This window comes from Somniosus microcephalus, unplaced genomic scaffold (genome assembly GCF_052327205.1).
Source record: "Somniosus microcephalus isolate GS21.2 unplaced genomic scaffold, FLI_Smic_1.0 scaffold82, whole genome shotgun sequence".
Classification (NCBI taxonomy): Eukaryota; Metazoa; Chordata; class Chondrichthyes; order Squaliformes; family Somniosidae; genus Somniosus; species Somniosus microcephalus.
The window spans coordinates 509,017-529,901 of record NW_028225269.1 but is presented as its reverse complement, the minus strand read 5'-3'; positions in this window follow the sequence as shown (position 1 = coordinate 529,901).

Sequence of the window (20,885 nt, the reverse complement as noted above, 5' to 3'; positions counted from 1 at the left end):
TCATGGATGCCCAGTTTTGAGCAGCTAGATCTGTTCTGAATCTGTCCCATTTAGCACGGTGGTAGTGCCAAACAACAAAATGGAGGTTGTCCTCAGTGTGAAGACGGGACTTCATCTCAACAATGACTGTGCTGTGGTCACTTTTTACAATGCTGTCATAGACGGATGCATTCGCGACAGGTAGATTGGTGAGGACGAGGTCCATTAGACTTTCCCCTCATGTTGGCTCTCTCCCAGACTGGCAGCTATGTCGTTCAGAACTCAGCCAGCTCGCTCAGTATTCGTGTTGCCGAGCCACTCTTGTTAATGGATATTGAAGTCCCCCACCCTGTGTAAATGATGTGTCCTTGTTATTCTCAGTGCTTCTTCCAAGTTGTGTTTAACATGGAGGAATACTGATTCATCAGCTGATGTAGGGCTGTAGGTGCTAATCAGCAGGAGGATTCCTTGTCCATGCTTGACCTGAAGCCTTGCTACATCATGGGGTCTGGATTCAATGTTGAGGTCTCCCAGGGCCACTCCTTCCCGACTGCGTTCCACTGTGCCGCTACCTCTGCTGGCCCTGTCCTGCCCATGGGACAGGACATACCTAGGGATGGTGATAGAGGAGATTGGGACACTGGAGGAATAGCATTATTCTGCGGGTATGACTATGTCAGGCTGTTGCTTGACTAATCAGTGGGAGAGCTCTACAAATTTTGGCACAAGTTACCAGATGTTGGTGAGGAGGAATTTGCAGTGTCGCCTGGGCTGGGTGTGTCGTTGTCCTGTCGATAGCTTTGCTGAGTTTGATGCCGGGTGCTCCCTCCGATTTTATTCTTATTATTGTTTCTTGTAGCAGTTGGTTGCAACTGAGTGTCTTGCTATGCCACTGAAGAGCACAGTTAAGAGTCAGCCAGATTGCTCTGTGTCTGGAGTCACATATAGGCCAGATCAGTAAAGGAAATCAGATTTCCTTCCCTAAAGGACATTAGGCACAAGTAAGGAGTGTGATGGCATAGTCTCCACTTAACTGGATGAGTGCAGCTCCAACAACACTCAAGAAGCTCGACACCATCCAGGACAAAGCAGGCCACTTGATTGGCACCCCATCAATCAAATTAAACATTCACTCCCTACATCACCGGCATACCGTAGCTGCAGTATGTACCATCTACAACATGCACCATAGCAACTTGCCATGGCTTCTTCAGCAGCACCTCCCAAACCTGCGAACGCTAACACCTAGAAGGACAAGGGCTGCAGGTGCATGGGGAGGCCACCACCTCCAAGTTCCACTCCAGGTCACACACCATCCTGACTTGGACACATATCGCCATTCCTTCATCGTTGCTGGATCAAAATGATGTAACCCCCTCCCTAACAGCACTGTGGGAGTACCCTCACCACACGGACTGCAGCAGTTTGGGAAGGCCTTTCAGCACTCTCAAGGGCAACTAGGAATGGACCATGAATGCTGGCCTTACCAGCAGAGCCACATCACATGAATGAAAAGAAAAATAAAGTATCCCATATTATATCGGACAGCACGCTGCACGTTATACTTTTTGAATATACAAACTTCTCAGCTTTAAGTAATTAAACAAAGTTTTATTGTAGCTCTGTCAATGCTATGTTATTATGGCAATACCGCTTCTATTGTTGAAAGAAGTGAGGCTGAGACACTTTTCTAAACATTGATAATTAAAGCCAGCTCAATTGATATTCATTATCTAAGGCGTTGGGTAGGCTTATGTTAACTACAAATTTGTTCCGTTAATGTTTCACATCAACTCTATGTTCAACTAATAAGCAGAAGGCTTTGGGCCTATCTGGTTCAATAAAACCAAAAGTTTATAGTGACTAAAATAAACGATCAAAGAGAAAGCTTTGGAATTGTGCATCGTAACATAAAAAGAGTGTCTTGAGAATGTGGAGTTTATCAGTCGGTGTCTGCGGGAGACAGGGACTGACTCAAGATGTTGCACAACCGTCTCTCCAGTAATATTTCACTCCCTGATTGAACTGCTGTAGATTTCTTGCAGTTTCGGGATTAATGCAGAAAAGTATAAAAATCATCAGGCGAGTTGGGCATTTCTGCTGTTCTTCTCTTTGTCTGATTTTGTTCAAATCACAGCAAAGTCTGCAAAACTAACACTGCACAGCAGAAGCCATTGATTTCCGTTCACAAATCCACTTCAGATCCATAGCGCAACAAACAGCACTCCATCCCCCCAAAACTGACGGTAGCGCAGTTCTCAACCTGACATTGGGCACTGAACTCGCTGTCATTGTCCGGTTGTTTGTTTCTCCAAAATCTTTACAGGTCAAACCAATATCAGCATACGTGTGTGTGGGAAATGCTCCTTTTAGTTAAATAGTGTTAAATATTGTGTTGGATTCGATTGGGATCCGTGTCATAAGCATTCCTTAGTTATTGAATTTTATCTCCTCCTTAACCCGGTCATTGGGCGCTATAGGAGGTTCAGGCTGTTAGGCACTAATATGTTGCACAGTCACAGAAAGCCATGGGTTTCACTGCTGGCTTGTCCGAAGTTAGCGGATTCGAAAGGGTTGGTGGTAGCTGATGGATTTGGCCTTAATTAATCCTAAGCGCAGAATGGATTCAGACCCTTGACACAACCCTAACCGCTGCCACGTGAGCTCTACCGCAAACCATTGAGGTGAATGTTCTCGGGGTTCTTCCACTGTGCTGCCACAACTTCCGTGGAATTTCGATGGAAACCCCATCTAAGTGAGTAAACCAACGTTCACCAAAGTTAAGGCAAAAGTTAAGAGCAGGACAGGACAGGAGGAACTTCAGCCTCACGTGTCAGTGAGCCAGGTAACAGGTGAGGAGAGGACCTTCTTTGATGTGCCATACGGGCAGATCCTGCCAAATCTCATTGGGATATTAATGCGTAATTGACGGTAGCACAAAATGACTGGAATCAAAGCATGAGCAGCTCCGAGCAATTACCGTATATCTGGGGCTTCCTGCCGAACTTGTACCAACATTACTGGTGGCCAATGGATAGAAGCCCAAAATAAATTATCGGCAAATATGAGCTACCATTTCCTCTTGGTACAGTAGTGCCGGCCTTATAGGGCATGGTGGTGTGTGTGGTTATAGTGTACGGTAGTGTGAGGGACATAGTGTACTGTATTAGAATTATTAAAAGCATGACAGTGGAATGGTTATAGGTGGGATAGAGTCGGGCTTATATGGTACGGAATGTACTGGTTATAGGGTACGATAGTTTAGTATTTATTAGGTACTGCCGTCATTTTAATGGTTATAGGCATGCCGTTGTAAGTCTTATAAAGTATGGCAATGGATGATTTATAGGGTATGCTATTGCAAGGGTTATAGGGTATGGTAGCTAATTGTTAATAGGGTGCTCTACTTTAGGAGTCATAATATATGGTAGTTTACGTGTTATAGATTAAAGTTAGGTAGAGGTTATTGAGTACAGTAATGTAGGCTATGTTGATGTAGCAGTATGTTTTATATAGGCATGGTTGTGTCGTGGTTATACAATAGGGTAGGGGATACAGGGTACGTTTGTGCAGGGGATATAGGGTATGGTAGTGTAGAGGTTATAGTGTATGGTAGTGTACTGGATATAGTGTATGGTTGAGTAGGGGATATAGTGTACGGTTGTGTAGGGGTTATAGTGTACGGTTGTGTAGGGGTTACAGGGAACGATGGCGTATCAGTTGTAGGGTATGAGAGTACTGTTCTGTATGGGTTATTGAGTGCGATAATGTAGGCTACGGTGTTGTCGGCTACGGTGTTGTAGCAATTATAGAGTACAGCAGGGTATGGTTTTGTAGGGCTTATAGTGTACGATAATGTTTAAGTTACAGGGTACGGCAGTGTAAAGTTTATAGGGTATGGTTATGAAGGGGTTAAATGGTACGGTAGTGTAGGGGTTATTGGGTACAGTAGTGTGGTGGCTTTAGGGTATGACAGTGTGGTGGTTATAGTGTATGTTAGTGTAGGTGTTATAGAGTACAGCAGTATAGGGGTTATAGGTACAGTAGTGTAAAGGTTACATGGTATGTTAGTGTAGGTTTTATAGGGTATGCTCGTGCAGGGGTTATTGTTTATGGTAGACTAGTGATTATATGGTATGGTAGTGCAGGAGTTATTCACTATGGTAGTGTAGGGGTTATAGGGAACGGTAGAGTAGGGGTTATAAGGTAATGTATTGTAATGGTTACAGGTACGGAAGTGTAAGGATTACAATGAACGGTGGTGTAGTTGTTATAGCTATGGTTGCATAGGGGTTGTAGTGTGAATAATGTAGTAGTTATAGGTTACATTAATGTTGCTATATAGGATGCAGTAATGAGGTACGGATGTGCAGAAGTTATATGGTAAAGGAATGTCGGTGTTATAGGGCACCATAGTGTAGCGGTTATAGGGCGCTGCACTTTAACAGTTATAGTGAACGTTATTTCAGGGGTTTAGCGAGTACGGTATTCTAGGTGTTATAGGGTACGGTGATGTAGCAGTTAGAATGTATGATAGTGTAGCGATTATAGGGTATGCTAATGTCCATTTGTAGGGTGCAACCATGTTGGGCTTATAATGTAGGTTGTGTAAGGGTTATTGGGTATATTAATGAATGGTTTATAAAGTAAAGAAGTGCATGGAGTATAGGTTATGGTTTTGTATGGGATATCATGAACTGTACTATTGGAGCTATAGGTTAAGTCAGTATATGGGTTATATGGAATGTTAGTTTCTGAGTTTAAGGGTACGATTGTGGATGGTTTTAGAGTACGTCAGTTTAGGCGTTAAAGGGTTTGGTAGTATCAGTGTTACAGTTTACGGTAGTGTATGAGTTATGTGGTATGATAGTGGTCAGTTTGTAGGATATGGTGGTTTAGATGTATATGGTGCGGTAATTTGAGAGTTATGTAACAAGACTAATAATCCAAAGGTCTAGATCGATAATCCAGAGAATGTCAGTACAGATTCCACCATGACAGTTTCACAATTTGGATTCAGTTTTAAAAATATATGCTAATCAAAGGCTGTTTTCAGTACAAGTGAACAAAAGCTGTTGAATTGTGGTAACAACCCAACTATTTCATTGATGTCCTTTAAGAAGGGAAACACGTTGCCCTTACCCTGTCTGGTGTATATCTGACTCCAGTACTAGACTGTCCTGGTTGGCTCGTAAATGCCAACTGAATTGGCCTAGCAAGGCACTGAGATGTTTCAATGCCCACTTCCAGATTTAATCATTTATTTTTAGATATCTATCTATGCTTTCGAAATGCAGCTGTTAATTCAGTTTGTAACTACAGAGTGCGGTAATTTCCATTACACACAAAAGCAAAATACTGCGGATGCTGCAAATCTGTACTAAAAACAGAAAATGCTGGAAAGACTCAGCATGTCAGGCAGAGAATTGTACAGAGATAAACAAAGTTAACGTTTAAGGTCGATGACCCTTTGTCAGAACTGGCGAAGGATCATCGACCTAATACGTTAACTCTGTTTCTCTCTCTACAGATGGTGCCTGACCTGCTGAGTATTTCCAGCATTTTCTGTTATAATTTTAGATAAATTACACTCGCTCCTCTCGTCAAAATCATTCAGACAGATTGTTAATAGCTGAGGTCCAAGAACTGATCCTTGCGGTATCCAACTAGTTACAGCCTGTCAAGCACAAACTGAAGATTTTGTTCCTACTCTCTGTTTTCTATCCGTTAACCAATCCTCAATCCATGCTATTATATTACCCCAATCCCATGAGCCTTCATTTTGTCTAATAACATCTTGTGTGGCATCTTATCGGATATTTTATGAGAATCCAATTACACTACATCTACTATTTTCCACTTGTCTACCTCGCTAGTTAAAATCATTTTGTCCATCATGATCGCCCTTTCAGAAATCCGTGTTGACTCTGCCCAATCATATTATGAATTTCTAAGTGCCCTCTTACCAAGTCCCCAATAGTAGATTCTAACATTTTCCCTACTTTTGTTGTCATGCTAACTGGTTGATCATGCTCTTTTCTCTCTCCCTCCTTTCTTGAATAGCGGGGTTACATTTGCTACCTTCCAATATGTCGGGAATATTCTAGAGTTTAGAGAATTCTGGAAGATCCAAATCAATGCCTCTATTATCTCTGCAGCTACCTCTTTTAAAAGCCACCGATGTAGTTCCCGGGGATTTGTGGCATTTAGTCCCATTCATTTCTCCAGTTCTATTTCTTTACTAATATTAATTTCGTTAAGATCCTCATTCTCAGTAGACACTTGGTTCCCCATTATTTCCGGAATGTTTTCTGTGTCCTGCCCCATAATGACAAATACAAAGTGTCTGTTTAATGACTCTGGCATTTCGCTATTCCCCATTATAATTTATTTTGAATCTGGATGTAAGGGACCCACATTTGCTTTCTCAAATCTCTTCCTACTTACATACCTATTGAAGTTTCTTCAATCGCTTTTTATGTCTCTTGCTTGTTTACTCTCATATTCTATTTTCTCTCTATAAATGTCTTGGCCATCCTTTGATGAATTCTAAAATCCTCCCAATCCTAGGACTTGCTATTCTTTTTGATAACATTATAAGCCTCTTCCTTTAATCGAATATTATCTTTTACGTCTCTGCTTAGCTATGATTGGACCACTTTTCCCGTGGGGATTTTATTCCTGAAGGGAAAGTATATTCGTAATTAAATAGCGACCAGACAATCTGGTTTAGTGATATTGGTTGAGGGACCAATATTAGCCAGAACACCAGTGAAACACTCTTCTTCAAAATACGCCACCTGAGAGGGAAGACGGGCATCAGTTTAATGTTATATCCAAAATACGCCACCTCTGACAGTACAGCACTGCCTCAGTGGGGCCCAGAATTGCCAGCCTGGATTATGAGCTCAAGTCACTGGAGCGGTATTTGAACCTACGAAAGTGTTGACACTAAACCGGGGATGACAACTAAATGATGGAGAGAGCTGAGGGACTGAGGGTTTAGATCTTGTGGACAATGAGCACATGTTGAAGGTGGAAATGACCCTAGATCGAAATAACAGGCAGACTCATGGAGCGGAGATAGATTAATGTACAGGGCAGTCAGCTAATAGAAAGAAGAGGTGATTTTACCGATGCTGAACAATCATAAATCGGTTGCTATAGTAGAAGACAAAAGAAAGTCTGCAGTGCAGAGATAGATAGAGTAAACAAATGAAGTTCAAAAAGAGACAGTGGCAGGGAGACTGCACATCAGAATAACGCTTTCTGTATCATATAATAGCCTACTGCTAGCCTCCTCTTTTGTTAGAAAAGGTGTGTTTGTGAGTGTGTGTGTGTGTGTGTGTGTGTGTGTGTGTGTGTGTGTGTGTGAGTGAGTGTTTTTCTTTGCTAGTTCTTGGGATGAGGGCTTCGCTGGAAAGGCCGACATTTATTTCCCAGTGCTAGCTTCCTTGAGAAGGTGGTGGTTAGCGGCCTTTTTGAACTTTGCAGTTCTTGCGGTGAAGATGTTCCTTCAACACTGTCAGATAGAAATTTCCAGCATTTTGTCCCAGAGATGTCCAATTCAGCATGGCATGTAACTTAAGCGCGGAATTGGAGGTGATGATTTACCCATTCGTCTTCTGCCCCGGTGCTTCTAGTTGGTAGAGATTGCGGGTTCAGGAGGTTCTTCTGAAGATATATTGGCGACCTGCTGTAGTGTCCCCTGTGGAGAGTGCACACACTGCAGACACGGTGGGCTGCTGAAGGAGGGAGTTGATGTATAAGCCAATGGATGGGGTGCCGGTCAAGTGGACTACGTTTACCTGGATAGTTTCGAGCGTTAGAAGCGTTGTTGGAGCTACACCCATCCTGGAAAGTGGAAAGAATTCCAAAACACTCCTGACTTGTGCCTTGTAGGTTGTATGCATGCTTGCGGGGTAAGGAGATGAGCCACTCGCCGCAGAATACCAAGTTTATCTCCTGCTCTAGTAGCCACGGCACTTATATGGCTTGTTCAGTAGAGTTTATGGTCAATGGTGACACCAATATTTTGAAGGTGGGGGATTCGGCAAAGGTCCATTGAACGTCAAGTGAAAGTGGATAGACTCTGTTGTTAAAGATAACCATTGCCGTACACTTGAGTGACACGAAATTACTTGCCATCTGTCAGGCCAGATTGGATTCTTGCACTTATGCCTATGAATATATGTGTTTGTGTGTGAGTGTCTGTGTGGGCCTGTGTCTGTACTTGTCTCTGTAAGCTGGATATTAACTGGGGTAATTTATTTATCGTGGTGCGGGTATGGCGGGGGTGGCAGAGACACTGGAAATCTGGAAGTATAGAATTCCCATGCAAGCTGTTGAGTTTCAACTACACAACGTGCCTCGTTTATATTTGACAGTTTCCTCACCAAGAAGTCTGCCTGATTGACCTAATTGTCTTGCAGTCGGTCGGGACAGAATCTGTCACAGACCACAGGAGCAGCTTGAGCCTGGGTGAGGGGAGTTGGATACCTGGTGTGGGGGTGTTCGTTCCCAGAGCGCGGGGGTATCAGATCTCGTGGATCTTTGCATGGGGAGTCTGATGGTGATGCAGCCTGGGCTCTGGGGCAGAACCCTTTGCCCACAAGCAGTGCTGTAAAAGCATTAAACTGTCCGGAACTCTTCTCGCCCACTTCAGCTGCCGGGTTTACCGAGACCTGGCAAACCCGGACAGCCAATGATATCGCAGGTTAAAGCAGAGGCTGCCAGCCTCATTAAAACATTTCAATTGCCAACCCATCTCCTGGGAGCGGGTTGGCTCGCCTCCCCTTCTCCTGCCTCCGTTCAACACAGAAGTGAGTATGTTGGAGGTGAGCTGGGGGGGTGCGGGGGTGTTCGGGTTTTTTACTTCTGACCAGATTCCAACCCATGGTGGCTGTTTATAATCAGGCGTGTGTGACTGTGCCTCTCTGTGCCTGTGACTCAGTGTGTGTGTGCGAGTGTGCATGTGTCTGTACATGTTTGTTTGTGTGTTGGTATCTGTGACATTGTTTCTAACCATATGCACGTATGTTTCTCTGTGACTGTGTCTGTGTATCTATGGCAGTGTAGATCTGTTTGAGAATGTGAGGGTGCATGTTTGTGTTTCTGTGACTTTGTCTGTGTATCTCTGTCTGTGTGTGTCTGTGTGTGTGTGACGGTGAGGGTTTCAGTGTCTGAGAGTGTCTGTGCGTGTTTGTGTATGTGTGACTATGAGGATATCAGTGTCTGAGAGTGTCTGTGTGTGTCCGTACTATTGGAAACACTGGCAGTCTTATAAAAGATTATATTTTTTTCTTGGGCAATAGTATTAAAGGTGGGATGATGATTTGGCCGCGCGTATTACACTCTGCCATTGAAGTCACTAGAATGGATAACCCGGCAGAGTGCAAAACGGGCGGCCGATTTGCTATCGCCCATTTTGAGGGTCGCCCAAAACCAATTAAGACTCCACCATGCCGAGTAAGGCTACGGGGTATATCTGCAACTTCCCTCCCATTACTGATTGACCATCAATTACAGACACCGCCCGATAATTGCCCAGCGGGTGAAGACATAACTTTGCCCGGGGTGGGGGGAAATATCCACTTCTTTGCTCCTCTGCAAAAAGTTCTTCATCCATTTATTATATGGGAGCAAAAATCACAGACGGCCGAGTGCAGGTTGGGAATTTCTAATTCATAATCATTGCTCTTAAAAAATTGATAAAGTTTATATTGTGATGCTACTATGAAATCTCACTTGTTCCTGTTCTCTAGTGATCACCACAAGATGGGATTCGCTCCCAATGCAATAGTTCGCACTTGAAGTCCAATTCAGCTTTCCAATTGAAAAAAAGTAACATTTTTCATTAAAATATTTCCATTCATTTGGACAAGTTAGTATATCATCGCACTCTGTAAGACAATATGTTTTGTTTTCAGATTTCAGTGCAAATACATAAATAAATTGGTTATATATAGCGATGGAAGGATAGAGAAATAGATGCACAGATAGAAATAAAACAGAGAAAATAATAAATAGCTGGAGAGAGAAATGGGAATCTCGATAGATAACATGATAATTAGAGAGATAGAATATAGAAACATAACGGTTAAAACTCAACTTCGGCGTGTCTGCAAAACTGGCAGCAGCGAATCGCAGGCCCTTTATTAACAAGCGCCTGGTTGTCATTCAATGGACTTCAATAGGGTGCGTGTGGCTGATCCGGTAGAGCTGGTTTATCTGTACTCACCGAAAGATCATGGCACCTCCTATCTAGATAGAAAAATAGTCAGGTAGATAGATAGTTAGACAGAGAGATAGTTCACGGAGATAGGTAGAGATAGAGAGATGTGTACGCATGGATCATCGAATTTTTCGGTGGAGACATGAATGAGTGGATGGCTATATTAATGGTTGGAGGGATAGATATTTTCCTGAAACATGAATGATTATTATACATACCAGGAGCGTCCCTTTGAACACAAAAGCTTATCAAACATCCCATGCACTTTTCCTGGATGTATGTGATATTGATGTTCAGTTTCTCCAGGGTACTAAATTGCTCATGAATTTCCATGGGAACGAAATATCCTTAAAATTAGTGAAACTTTTACAACGTCAAGTGAATAACACACAGTTTTTGTGATATAAGAAATTAATTTTGGTTAATGTATAAATCGCGGCTGAAGATATGTCGCTTCACTGCTTCTGACATTCTTTAAAATGATTTAAAAAATCACAAATATTGACAGGCATTTCAGAATTTCAATAATGTGACAGCAATGCAGTTGGAAAATTTTATCAGAATAAAGGATATCTCGAGACTTCACAATGCATCCTACCTGCTACGGTAATGGAGATGATAAACTTCATCTAACCCATTCCCTACAAAATTAGGAAACATTGCAGTGAAAAGGTATTCCATTTTAAATCTGACGTGTATCAATCCTGAACGTACTTCACGGGGAGACGTCTGCCCCACACGTGGGCTGTACCTGAGGTAGAGGTGTTTAATGGGATAGTGTAATGGGATTTTACTCTGTATCTAACCCGTGCGATATTGGCTCTGTGAGTGTTTGATGGGACAGTGTACGGCGAGCGTTATTCTGTATCTAACCTGTGAGATATTGGCTCTGTGAGTATTTGATGGGACAGTGTACGGCGAGCGTTACTATGTATCTAACCCGTGCGATATTGGCTCTGTGAGTGTTTGTTGGGACACTATACGAGGAGTGTTACACTGTATGTAACCCGTGCGATATTGTCTCTGTGAGTGTTTGATGGGACAGTGTACAGGGAGCATTACACTGTATCTAACCCATGCTATACTGACCCTAAGACTGTTTGCTGGGATAGTATAGGGGAGCATTGTTCTGTATCTGACTGTTGCTATACTGGCCCTGTGAGTGTTTGATGGGACAGTGTACGGGGAGAGTTACTCTTTATCTAACACGTGCTGTACTTGCCCTGTGCGTGTTTGATGGGACAGTGTAGGGTGAGTTTTAGTCTCTGTCTAACGTTTGCTGTACCTTCCCTGGGAGTGTTTGATGGGACAGGTCAAAGGAAGTTTTACTAAGTACATAATCTGTGTTGTACCTGCCCTGAGAATGTTTAATGAATCAATGTCTGCAGCTTTACTCTGTACTAACCTGTGCTATAAATTTCATAGGATTATTTTGACGGGACAAAGTTGTTGGATAACCTGGGGAGATATATGTTTTATTTCTTGGGGACTTAAGGGTTAACAGTCTAACTTCGTTTTGTCTTGAAGCTTCAGGCTTTCAAACTTTTCCAATATAAACAGGATGACTTTGAAATTTCGTGAGGAGAAATCAGGTCGTGTCTTCTGATATGTAAACTGATTGTGTAAGGAAATAATTGGAGGTAATAAAATGTAACATTTGTTTTAGGGTAACAAAACAGGGGTAGCGAATCTATTTGAGGAAGTCTTAGCTTAGGGGAAGTATGCAGAAGTAAATAACTGCAAAAAATCTACATGAACAGTCTGCTTTCAAAGGTTTTGGGAATAGATGCGTCATATATCCTTTCTATTACATTTTCCTTTGATGTATTTAAAATATGGTATTGAGAATGAGCATGGTTTTTAACAGATTTTCTGTGTCCTCGAAAGATACAGAAAGATACGGAAAAGGCCACTCTCCATATACAGTTGAGACCAATTTCCTTTACCGTGTATACTCGACTACTAAGTATTGTGCTTAGTCGAAATGTGTTGTTGTGAACCAGAGTCGAAAGGAGGTTGACTGCTAACTAAGGACAGCTTTAATAATTCCTCATCCCTGCTGATACTCCAATGTGAATCAGGACACGGTAGAAAGAAATGATTAAGAGGAAAGTATTGAAATCGCCAGAGTTTGGGATGCATTCAAGAGTAACTGAAATAATTTGCAGCACGTTTAACTTGCTGGTGATGTGCATCTCAAAACATATATATACAGAAGGAAGAGAGCACTGGATTTATAATTTTAAGTACATGGATTTAGTAATCAGGATAAATTTTGTCACCATTTTGAAACAAGGAAGTTCATGATAGACAGTTAAAGTATTTGACCTAGAAATTCAGTAAGGCCCCGCCAGGTCTTTAGCGCCCGAAATTTAGCGCTCGCCCGGATTCCCGTAACGCCCACCTGAAATTCAGTTGTGGCACCCCAAGATGAAGGCGGGCGCTATTACAGGGTTTGGCCACCTCGGTTGGGGCGATGAAAGTCAATTGCAGGTGCCCAGCTGCCGCTGCGGCACCCGATGCGGTGCGGCAGGCTGGGGTACTGCAGGCCTCCTCCTTCTCTTAAGGAGGAGCTGCCTGCAGCCGTGAGATCGCCGCTGGATTCCCCCGGCAAATGAGCCCGGCATCACGGAGAAGTGCCGGGCTCGTGGGAGTCAGACACCAATGCCGCAGGGGGGTGGTGCAGGAGTCCGGGGAGGGAGGTGCGGCCAGGCGGCCGCCGGGAAAGCGGCCGACCGCCCGTCCACCTTTATGCGCCGGCCTCTCGGAGCTGCAAGGCACCGTTTTTCAAACGCTGTTTGCGGCCGTCACGGGCGAGGCGGCCGCAACTGAATTTGGTGGTCGGCACAGAATCGCATTGGAGTTGGGGCGCTGAGCACACCGATGACGTCATCGGTGCTGGTGCAGCGCTACCGGCTAACACCAATGTTAGGGACCAACTGAATTTCGGGCGCTAAAAAACTTCCGGTGCAAACCACTCTTTAGCCAATAAGTGGGCGCAAACGCGACTGAATTTCTAGGCCTTTACCTTTTAGGGAGTGTGGGAGGTATCGGGCTTGCTCTCATTGGAATGATAAACACAGGGTTTATTTTAACTTTTATTTGATGTAAAAAGTGGTGATTTCGGAAACACCACCCTTTATAGACACGCCCGTTTTAAATCATTGTTGGAATAAAGAATTCCCCCCAGATATAGGGAACATTTTCAACGCGCCATTCAGGCGTAAATCTGAATACAATGGAAATAAAAATCGGACGGTTTCTATAATTGACAAATGTAGGTGATATTATAATTGGTAATAAAGAAATGGCAGACTTAATAGATAGATAATTTGTATCAGTCTTTACAGTACATGATACGGATCAAATAGCAGAGATACAAGAATAACCAAATATAAATCAAGGGGAAGAACCAAATAGATTTAGTGTAATTTTAAAATTGGTGATCAAGAAACTAATGAGATTAAAGACAGACACATTTCGAGGACCCAATGGTTTCCAACTCAGTGTATCATAAGAAGTAGTTTGAAAATTTTCCAAAAAAAAATCTGGATTCAGGAAGTATCCCCTTGGTTTGGAACTTTGCCAATGTCACTCCAAAATTGAAGAAGTGTAAGAGAGATATACTCGGAAAATATAGACCCATTACTCTATAATGAGTTCTGGGGAAGTTACTAGAATCTGTTATTAGGGACAGAGTGACTGGGCATTTGGCTTTGTCTAATGGACCTAGTTAATTTTATTGAGGCGGTAACTAACGTGGTTGATAATGGACTGTCTATGGATGTTATGTATATGGTCTTCTCGAAGGCTTTCGACAATGTTTCAATTAATAGATTGTTAAGAAACATTAGCGCGCATGGAATTGAAGGGAACCTACTGGATTGGATAAGTTAGGTGGTAGGAGACAGAGAATAGGGGTAATGGCTATTTACTTAAATTGTCAGGATGAGACTGGTGGTGTCCTCAGGCATCTTTACTGGGGCGCAGGTTTTCACTAATTTCATAAATGACTTGGATGAAGGAATAGAGAGCCGTATATCCAAGCTTATCGACGATGCTATGTTAGGTGGCGCAGTAATTAGTGTAGATGGGAGCACAACGTTGCAAATTGACATTGTTAGACTAATTGAATGGGGAAAACTGGGGCAGATCGAGTTTAAGGTGAGATAGTGTGACTTCATCCACATTGGGCCAAAGAAAGATGGATCAGAGAACTGATTAAATAGCGAGAAGCTAAGAACAGTCGATGAGCATAGAGTTTAAGTGGCCCAAGTACAGAAATCATTAAAATATCTTAGCAGATACCAAAAATAATCGGAAGGGCTAATGGATTGTTGATCTTTATCTCAAGAATTATAGAATCATGGAACTTTACGGCAGAAAAGGAGGCCATTTGGTGCATCATTCCTGTGCCGGCCGAAACAGTGCTATCCAGCCTAATCCCATTTCCCAGCTGTTGGTCCGTAGCCTTGTAAGTTACAACACTTCAAGTGCATATCCCAGTAATTTTTAAATGCGATGAGTTTTTCTGCCTCTACCAACCTTCCAGGCAGTGAGTTCCAGACCACCTCTGCCCTCTGGGTCAAAAATTCCTACTCAAACCCCCCCTTATCATTCTACCAATTAGTTTAAATCTCCACCCCCTGATTATTGACCTCTTTGCTAAGGGAAACAGCTCCTTACTATCCACGCTATCCAGGATCATCATAATTTTATACAACTCAATTAACTCTCCCCTGTTCCAAAGAAAACAAACCCAACCTATCCAAAGAAGGCTGGAATGTAAAGGGATGGAAGTTATGTTATAGCAGTGCATAGATCTGGTGAGATCCCATCTGGAGTTATGTATTCAGCTCTGGTCACAGCACCTCAATAAGGGGTGCAGTGCAGTTTCACGAGAATTAAACCGGCATTAAAAGGGTTAAATTAAGAGGACAGGTTGCACAGACTAGGCTTGTCTCATTTGATTTTAGGAAATTAGCGAGTGAACTAATTGCGATGTTTAAGACCAATAAAGTACTTAGAAGATAGGAGCAGGTGTAGGCCATTCGGCCCCTCGTGCCTGTTTCCCCATTTAATGAGATCATGGAACATCATCCAAATTCAGTACCCTGTCCCTGCTTTCTCCGCATAACCCTTGATCCCTTTAGCCTTAAGGAATATGTCTAACTCCTTCTTGAATATATTTAATAAATTGGCCTCAACTGCCTTCTGTGGTAGAGAATTCCACAAGTGCACCACTCTCTGGGTGAAGAAATTCCTCCTCATATCTGTCCTAAATGGCTTACCCCTTATCTTTAGACAGTAACCCTTGGTTCTGGACTCCCCAGCCATCGGGAAAATCCTTCCTGCATCTAGTCTGTCTAGTTCTGTGGGAATTTTATAAGTTTCAATGAGAACCCCTCTTATTCCTCTAAACTGTAGCGAATATAAGCCTGATCGACCCAATCTGTCTTCATCCGTCATTCCTGCCATCCCAAGTATCAGTCTGGTGAATCTTCGCTGCACTCCCTCCATGGCAAGAACACCCTTCCTCAGAGAAGGCGAACAAAACTGCGCACAATACTCAAGGGGTGGTGTCACCAAGGCCCTGCACAACTGCAGCAAGAGATCCTTGATCCTTGCTCCTCTGCTATGAAGGCCAACATACCCTTTGCCTTTTTAACCGCCTGCTGCACCTGCATGCTTATCTTCAGCGACTGGTGCACAAGGACACCCAGGCCTCATTGCACTTCCCCTTCTCCCAATCTATTGCCATTCAGATAATAATCTGCCTTCCTGTTTTTGCCATCAAAGTGGATAACCTCGCATGTATCCACATAATAATGCATCTGCCATGCATCTGCGCAATCACCCAACCTGTCCAAATGATACTGGAATTTATCTGCATACTCCTCACAGCACGCATGCCCACCCAGCTTTGTGTTGTCTGCAGACTTGGAGATATTACACCTTGTTCCCTCGTCTAGGTCATTAATATATATTGTGAATAGCTGGGGTCCTAGCACCGATCCCTGCGGTACCCCACTAGTCACTGCCTGCCACTCGGAAAAAGACCCGATTATTCCAAAACTTTGCTTCCTGTCTGCCAACCAGTTCTCCATCGTAATCAGTACCTTACCCCAATCACATGTGCTTTAACTTTGCACGCCAACCACTTATTCGGGACCTTATCGAAAGCCATCTTAAGGTCCAATACACCGATCCATTGGTTCTCCCTTATCTATTCTACCAGTTACATTCTCAAATAATTCCAGTAGTTTAGCCAAGCATGATTTACCTTTTGTAAATCCATGTTGAATTTGTCCGATCCTGTCAGTTTTACAAGCACTCTGCTATTACATCACCTATGTCACCTGCCTAGGTCACTGTGTCACCTGCCTATGCCACTGTTTCACCTGCCTATGTCAGTGTGCACAGTTCTAGTTCACAGTGTCACCTGCCTAGGTCACTGTTCCATCTTCCTAGGTCACTGTGCAAAAGTCTGCAACATTATGATACCTGCCTCAGTCACATTTTCACCTGTCTAGTTCACTGCACAGATCTAGTTCAGTGTGTCACCTGTCTAGCTCACTGTTTCACCTCCCTAGTTCACAGTTTCAGCTGCGTAGGTCACAGATTCATCTGCCTAGATCACTGTGCGGGCATCTAGTTCACTGTGTCTCCTGCCTTGGTCACTGTTTCATCTGTCTAGGTCACTGTGCACAGGTCTATGTCACTGTGTCACGTACCTAGTTCACTTCTTCATCTGCCTAGGTCACTGTGCACAGGTCCAAGTCACTGTGCTGTGTCACCTGCCTAGGTCACTTTTTCATTTGCCTAGATCATTGTGCACAAGTCTCGGTCACTGTGTCACCTGCCTTGGTCACTGTTTCATCTGTCTAGGTCACTGTGCACAGGTCTATGACACTGTGTCACGTACCTAGTTCACTTCTTCATCTGCCTAGGTCACTGTGCACAGGTCCAAGTCACTGTGCTGTGTCACCTGCCTAGGTCACTGTGTCACCTGCCTAGGTCACTGTACACAGGTCTCGATCATTATGTCAACTGCCTAGGTCACTATTGCACCTACCTAGGTCATTGTGTACAGGTCTAGATCACTATGTCATCTACCGAGTTCACTGCTTCATCTGCCTAGGTCGCTGTGCACAGGTCCAAGTCACTGTGCTGTGTCACCTGCCTAGGTCACTTTTTCATTTGCCTAGATCGTTGTGCACAAGTCTCGGGGACTGTGTCACCTGCCTAGGTCACTGTGTCACCTGCCTAGGTCACTGTCTCACCTGTTTAGGTCACTGTTTATAGTTGTAAATCACTATCTCACCTGACTAGGTCACTGTTTCACCAGCCTACGTTACTATTTCACCCGCCTAGGTCATTGTGCACAAGTTTAATTCACCGTGACACCTGCCTCGTTCACTGTCTCACCTTCCTAGGTCACTGTGTCGCTTGCCTAGCTACTGTGCACAGTTCTCGATCACTATGCCATCTGTCTAGGTCACATTTTCACATGCCTTATTCACTGATTCATCTGCCTAGGTCACTGTGCACAGGTCTAGATCAATATGTCACCTGCCCAGGCCTCTGTTTCACCTGCCTAGATCAATTTGCAAAGGTTTATGTCACTAGGTCACATGGCTAGGTCACAGTTTCACCTGCCTAGGTCACTGTGTATATGTCTATGTCACTAGGTCACCTGCCTAGGTCACTGTTTCATCTTCCTATATCACTGTGCCCAAGTCTAGAACTCTATGACACCTGCCTCAGTCACTGCTTCATCTGTCTAGGTCACTGTGCAGAGGTCTAGTTCACTGTGTTACCTGTCTAGCTCATTGTTTCACCTGCCTAGGTCACTGTGTCACCTGCCTAGGTCACTGTACACAGGTCTCGATCATTATGTCAACTGCCTAGGTCACTATTGCACCTACCTAGGTCATTGTGTACAGGTCTAGATCACTATGTCATCTACCGAGGTCACTGCTTCACCTGCATAGTTCATTGTGCACAGGTCTAGGTCACTGAGTCACCTGCTTTGGTCAGTAGGTAATCTGCTTATTTCACTGATTCACATGCCTAGGTCTCTGCGCACAAGTATAGGTCTCTGTGTCGCCTGCTTATGTCACTATATCATCTGCCTATAACACTGCACAGGTGTTTCTCACTATGTCACCTGCCTAGGTCACTGTTTCATCTGTCTAGGTCACTGGTTACAAGTCTTGTTCACCGTGACACCAGCCTAGGTCTCTATGCACACGTCTCGATCACTATTTCATCTTCCTCGATCACTGCTCACCTGCCTTGTTCAACGTTTCAGCTGGATATGTCACTGTTCCATCAGCATAGGTCAATGTGCACAAGTCTAGGTCACTATGTCACCTGGCGAGGTCACTTTTTCCCCTGCTTAGGTCAGTGTTTAATCTGCCTAGGACACAGTTTCATCTTACTAGATCACTGCACATGCATAGATCAATGTGTCACCTGCTTAGGTCACTGTGTCATCTGCCATTATCACTGTGCACATTTCTAGGTCACTATGTCACCTGCCTAGGTCACTCTTTCATCTGCCTAGCTCACTGTGCACAATTAGAGTTCACTGTTTCATCTGCTTATGTCACTGTGTCATCTGCCCATTTCACTGTTCACAGGTCTATGTCACTGTGTCACGCCTGAGACACGGTTTAATCAGCCTAGGTCACTGTGCACTGATCTAGGTCACTATGTCACCTGCCGAGGTAACTGGTTAATCTGCCTAAAAACTGCACAAGCCATGGTCACTGTGTCAGCTGCCTAGGACACTGTATCATCTGCCTAAGACACTGTGCACTGGTCTAGGTCACTATTGCCCCAGTTTAGGCCACTGATTTACCTGGCTAGTTCACCATGCACGAGTCTAGATCACTGTGTCAACTTCCTAGGTCACTGTATTAGCTGCGAAGGTCAGTGTTTCACCTGCTAGGTCACTATGTCAGCTGCTTAGTTCACTATGCACAAGCCTTGTTCACCATGTCACCTGAATACTTCACTGTCTCACCTTCCCAGGTCACTGTGTCACTTGCCTAGGTACTGTGCACAGTTCTCGATCACTATGTCATCCGTATTGGTCACTGTTTCCCATGCCTTGTTAAACGTGCACAGGTATAGATCACTATGTTACTTGCCGAGTTCATTGTGTCACCAGCCTAGGTCACTTTGCACAGGTCTAGGTCACTATGTCTCCTGCCTACGTCACTGTTTCATCTGCTTAGGTCACTGTGCACAGGTCTAGATCACTGTGTCACCTTCCTAGGTCACTGTTGCAACTGCCTAGGTCACTGTGCACATGTCTAGATCACTTTGTCACCTGCCTAGGTCACTGTTTCATCTGCCTTGGTCACTGTGCACAGGTCCAGGTCACTATCTCACCAGCCTAGGTCACTGATTCACCTGCCTAGGTAATTCTATCCCCTGCCTCGTCCACTGTGCACAATCTAGGTCACTGTGTGTTGTGCCTATTTCACGATGCACTGGCCCAGGTCACTATGGCAACTGCCTAAGTGTCTGTTTCTTCTGCCAAGGTCACCGTTTCATCAGCCCAGGTCACTGTGTACAGGTCTACGTCCCTATATCACCTTCCTATGAAACTGTTCCTTCTAGCTAGATCACTGTGCACAAGTCTAGTTCAATCTGTCACCTGTCTAGGCCACTGTTTCATAGAAACATAGAAATATAGAAGATAGGAGCATGAGTAGGGCATTCGGCCCCTCGAGCTTGTTCCACCATTTAATGACATCACGGCTGATCATCCGAATTCAGTAGCCGGTCCCTGTGTTCTCCCCATAGCCCTTGATCCCTTTAGCCATTTTCATCTGCCTAGTTCACTGTGGTCAAATCTAGGTAACTATGTCACCTGCCTAGGTCACTGTTCCATCTGCCTAGGTAACGGTGCACATGTCAAGTTCACTATGTCACCTGCCTGTGTCACTATTTCACCTGCCAAGGTCACTGTTCTCAGGTCTATTTCACTCTTTCAACTGTCTAGGTCACTGATTCACCTGCCTTGGTCACTGTGTCCACATGCCTAAATCACTTTGTACAGGTCTAGATCACTATGTCACCTACCTAGGTCACTATTTCACCTGCCTAGATCACTGCGCACCAGTCTAGGTTCTCTGTGTCATCTGCCTAGGTCACTGTTTCACCTGCCTAAGTCATTCTGTCACCTGCCTAGATCACTGTTTCACCTGCCTAAGTCATTATGTCACCTGCCTAGTTCACTGTGCACAAGTCTAATTCACCATGTCACCTGCCTAGTTCACTGCCTCAGCTTCCTAGGTCACTGTGTCACCTGCCTAGTTCACGGTGCACAGGTATGGATAATTATATCATCTGCGTAGGTCACTGTTTCACCTGACGAGGTCACTGTGCACAGTTCTAGGTCACTGTGACAACTGCTTAGGTCACCGTGTCGGCTACCTAGGTAACTGTTCATCGGTCTAGGTCATTGTTTCACCTGACCTGGTCACTGTGCACAAGTCTAGTTCACTGTGTCACCTGCTTAGGTCACCGTGTCACCTGGCTTGTTAACTGTGCACAGGTCTAGGTCATTATGCCAGCTGCCTAGATCACTGTTTCATCTGCCTAGGTCATTGTATCACCTGCCTTGGTCACTGTGCACAATCATGTCACTGTGTCA